The following is a 5,069-nucleotide window of genomic DNA, read 5'->3' as shown; positions in this document are numbered from 1 at the left end:
TGACATTCCCAATCTACACCTGGCAAGTTGAAGTCACCCCTTTTTACAACGGCGTGATCAAGAAAATTACTAACGATATTCTGCAAGTTCTGTCTGAATCGCTCTACCACTAGAGCTCCTGACCTAGGCGGTCTATAAAAGCATATGTTTACCATTTTTGACCAGTCTTTGGTACTTCACCCAGATTAATTGATAATCGGAATCCGTGATAACCTCGCTAGATATTCTCGAATTCTTTACTGCAATAAATACGCCACCACCATTGGCGACTGACCTATCCTTGCGATACATATTCCAACCTGAACTCACGATTTTGTTGTCATTAACGTCTGGTTTCAACCAACTTCTGTTCCTAATACTATCTGTGCTTTATAACATGCAATAAGCGATACTAATCCTGGGACTTTTCCTTGGATGCTCCTGCAACTTACTGAAATCATATTAACTTTTTCTACCTCTGATTTGCGACGGCGAACATTCTCTGAGGACATAGCGGCTAATTTATTAGGCATGCTCTAAGCTAGAATCACAAGAATTAGTTGGTAGCCATACGTGCGTCCCTGCTTGCTCATCAATTGCCTCGTGAACAACACCGACCCTTCCGATCCTGTATCGCTGCTGTTGACGATAAACGCTGACTTCGTTGTAACTTATGGGAAAGAAAGGAATGACTGAGCCCAAACAAAGCAGCACCAGACCTGCGCGCGTCCACAAGAGGTAATGTTATGCGTCTGGTGGAGCAGCGACGGTGTGGCGTAGTAGGAATTGCTTCCCCGATGTCTAACCATCACTGCCGGCACATACTGTCGACGCAGTCCGAGAACAACGACCAGGAAGACTGCGTGAAGTGATGTTACTCCACGATAACGCCCGCCCCGCAGAACACCACACAGGAGTTGGGTTGGGCAGTCATTCCGCACCCATCTTGTTTAACTGATCTTTCACCCTCAGATTGTCACCTTTTCCGCTCTCAATCGTACGACCTTCAAGAAACTTGCTTTGCAGATAAAAACGCGCTCCGAACGTGGCTCGACGAGTTCTTCACCTCAAAACGACTTGATTTGTACAGTCGCAGAATCTAAAAGTTACCCATCGATGTCAGACTGTCGTAAATAGTGAAGAAGGATATATTATTGATAATTAAAGTCTCTGTTACTTGTACCTGTTGTGTTTATTGAACTCACAGAAAGAACGCTGCGATCTTATGCGCCAACTCAATACATGCTTTCAATGAAAATTTCAACAGCTTGAGAGTCATAGTGAGCTTCCTGATTTTTTGTACAGAGTTAGTAGAATCAAAGAAATATCATCTGACAATTCTTCCGAACTGTACGACAATTTTAAGGACATCAGTCTTGTCGATTTTAAAGATGAACTTTTTTGGTCTCGACGTTGGTATAGTGTGGTAGCACATCAACTGAAGCTTTTAAACCCACACGAGAATATGGCTTTGCACCCAAAGTAAATGTACTCCTAAGAACATAGCTGACATAAACGGTGACAGTGGCAAGTGGAAAAAGAAGTTTTTCGAAGCTTGAACTGATTAAAATGTACCAGAGGTCAACGATGACGATGGGTCAGCCACGACTGTGTGGGCTGACAACAATGACGGCGGAACATGAGCTACAGCTGACTGTTTGGAATTGAACAGAGTTGTGCAGGAGTTCGCTGATGCCAAGGCAAGATGACTACGTGTGACATAAGGTAAGCGTGTCTGGTATTATTTATTTATGTATGTCATGCTTCGTTGTTGGGTAGACCTACATTTGTTTTGCGTAACGGCGAAATAGGTTGCTAAGTGTCATCCGCCCGTGCAAACGCATTGTTGGAGGCGCCATTTCACACACTGTAGTCTGTTTACTTTTTCTTGTTCCGTGAGAGCTAGAGTTCTGCCTGGAACTCTTTGAGGTACTTCGGAACGTTTCATGCCTTTTGCCACTTCTGCCGACGTAAGCGGCCCACCATTCTCCAGCGCTGCAGTGAACAGCCGTTCAGTGCCGGTTTCCGTTTGTTTCCTCGGCTTTGTTGTGTGCTAAGGATATATATTACATGCAAAGATAAGCGTCTCTGTAAACAGGCACTTACACGAAATCTGTCTCTCTCCCGAACTCATTTACACCAGAGCAAGAAATCGGTACTGTGTTTCAAGTACTGCGAGAACTCTGCTCGCCTCTCTACTGCCAGCCCGTTACTTTCTCCGCGGCGGTCGTTGTCCTCCTCCATCCGCACCGCACGATTACCTCCGCTCAGGGAACGAAGTGGTATGAACAGATTTTAGTAGTACGTGCTCCTACAGGGATGTTGCAACAAACTTCTGGGGGAGGCGCGGCACATCAAACGGACTGAGAACTGCATTGCAACCCATGGCCACGAACGTCAGGGGTAAGTGATGGCAGAGATCGAATATCGGAAAGTAAACAAGACAGTGATTCATTTGAAACATTTCATGGACATAATGAGTACACGAGTTGTACGACACGAATACAGCTCTAATGTTACAATAGATGCTCGAAGTTCGCACGACCAGAAGCCATGCTTACCTGATGTAGACCGAGCATAACTGCCAAACACACCGGGAGTTCCTTTTATCTTTGCAGCTGCGCAGACGAATCTTGCAACGGGATCCATATAACAGTGCACAGGATCACACACATGCGAGATTTTATAGCTCCCCGCAAAAAGAAACCGAGGCTCGATAAATACTGCGAACGTGGGGGCCTGGGAACCGGTTTTGCGCGCCCAGTCCGTTGATGCGGGAGTGAGTGACCTGTTCGGACGCCGACGAACAGCTACTGCAAAATGAGTACGGGCCCCGTCATTTTGGAACCACACACTCGTCCTCACATTTGCTGAACGCCTTCAAGCGAGCCGGGCGGGAATAACCTGTTCCACAAAGGTCTGATAATTCGCGGCGGTGGAGCGAGATCGTAAAAGGTACGACCTGACTGAGCAGCCGGGACCAAACCCGCCCCACAGTAACTGTGAAGTGAAACTGCACTGCGTGGTACCGCTCACCGTTGGAGTCTTCTGATGCTCACAGATGCTCATTTTGGTGACTGAATACACCATCCCTACTCAGTGTGGCCTCATCAGTGAACAACTCATAAGCTGGGAAATGCACATCGCGGTCACTTTGTTGCAGAAACCATTGCGCGAAACGCACACGTGCAGGATGGCCATCGGTGTGCAATAGCTGCATCCTTTAGAGATGAAAGGCGTGTAGGGGACTTGCTCAAAACATTCTTAACTCCGAGCCAACGGCACACGTGCTGGTGCATGGAGAAATCTCCACGGCATCCAACACAATTTCTTCTCTAACGCGCCGATTTAAATGACCACAGTAGCAAGTGTCTTGTTGAGTGCGACGAAAAAGCATTTCCGCCCGGAATTGAACCGGAGACCTTCTGCGTGTTAGGCAGACGTGATAACCGCTACACCACGGAAACTGCAACGCTCTGCGCTGCACCTCTGGTAGAACTTGTAGGACGGTCGCCATTTTAACGCAAAAATCACTGCGCGGAAACGCAGAATGCAGGTATTTCGCATTCGTATCCAAAAATCGACAGCCCCCTTTACTGTCTGAATGCCGTCACGAATAAGAGCTCAAGAAGTCTTTGGAAACGCTCGCGGGCGAGTCCTCAGTAGCATCAGCGGTTCTTTCTTTCCGTACGAGGTACTTCGTTAGCGGCACGGAGCCGCACCATAACATCGAAGGGCAGCGCAAAGTATGTGGGGAGCACCCTAGACAAATACATGTCATGGGAGCCACATGGAAAGGACATCACGACGAGGCTAAAACCACTCCGCCTATTTAGAAGCAGTACAAACGGGGCAAAATACCGAAACAATGATATACACATACAAAGATTTTGTTCGGTCCGTACTAGAACATGCTGCTCCAGTATGGATGGCAAACAAAACTGCAATAGGGAAGATAATGGCAACAGAAAGGAAAATATTAATAATAGCAGCCCAAATGAATCCCAGGACGCGAAACGAATTAGTCTACCAATATACAAACGTACAACCCTTCAGGAAAAGGTGGGTTCAGCTAAGCGCCAAAATTGGCGCCAACCGTCTTCAGAACATTACAGCAACAACGGAGCTCCTACAAAGAAATTACACAGTCCTAAGGCACTCAAAAACAAAATACCCCTATCCACCCATAATAATTAAAACTAGCATAAAGGCAATAAAACAGCAACAAATGTTACCGACACTGACGTACAAGAGGACATGATAAAACACCTTCAATATGACGAACCTGAAGACGAAGACGACACTTAAAATCAAGAAAGTAAAAACATTGACCACACACCGAACAGACGCTGAAGAATACAAATAACATAGACACAAGATACAGAAGACTCAACAGCTCCCTGCTGAGGTTTTAGGGTGGTTTCCCTCACCACTCGGGCAGGTGCCAGGATCTTTTCACCCTCCCATGCGATAGAAAGCGATTAGATATGAGTAGACACTCGAAATAACAATAGAAAAATCATACCCCTATTATAAATAAAATGTGTCAAAACAGCATAACATAATATAGGCACAAAAGAGCAGTAGGCTCTCCATGTGACCTCCTCACTCCTTCTGGGAGAAGAATGAAAAAAAAACAAAAAAAAAAAAGCCTGGGCCCAGCCGTTTCTTAATGAGCCGTAATCGCACGCATTTCGGTGCAGAAGTGCAAACGAACTGTCGTGCGGTTGATGTCCGTTTAGGAAGCGTTCTAGATAAATGCGTCTAGCGCCTCATCCATTGCGCTCAGTTATTCGATACATCAAGTACAAGTTTGCGTTCCATGCTCCTCGTATGCTCGCCAGCGCTCGATTGAGAAAATCCTCACATTCATCTCCAGCACTCTCGTGTGCAGCGACTTTGCCTGCTCTGCACACAGAAATCTCTCCGGGTTTGTTGGCTCACAGGCAGAGTTGCTAGCATGCTTTCAGTCATTACTGTCCTATAGCATGACCGGGGCTATGCATCCAACGTAAAAAAGAACTTATTATAGAGAAGCATGCTGTATGAATATTGTTTATACAGTATGTATGTCTATCTAAGATTCAGAA

At 46.1% G+C, this 5,069-nt stretch overlaps 1 non-coding gene across 1 annotated transcript; it reads right to left on the bottom strand.

Annotated features, from left to right (window-relative positions):
* Window positions 1-3,373: 3,373 nt before the first annotated feature.
* On the bottom strand, window positions 3,374-3,446 carry Trnav-aac (transfer RNA valine (anticodon AAC)). Its single transcript has one exon. It is a non-coding gene; the product is annotated as a tRNA-Val (tRNA).
* Between the last annotated feature and the right edge of the window lie 1,623 nt (window positions 3,447-5,069).

Source organism: Schistocerca serialis, chromosome 1 (assembly GCF_023864345.2).
Source record: "Schistocerca serialis cubense isolate TAMUIC-IGC-003099 chromosome 1, iqSchSeri2.2, whole genome shotgun sequence".
Taxonomy (NCBI): domain Eukaryota; kingdom Metazoa; phylum Arthropoda; class Insecta; order Orthoptera; family Acrididae; genus Schistocerca; species Schistocerca serialis.
Note: the sequence above shows the minus strand (reverse complement) of the source record. Positions and strands in the feature narration are given on the sequence as shown.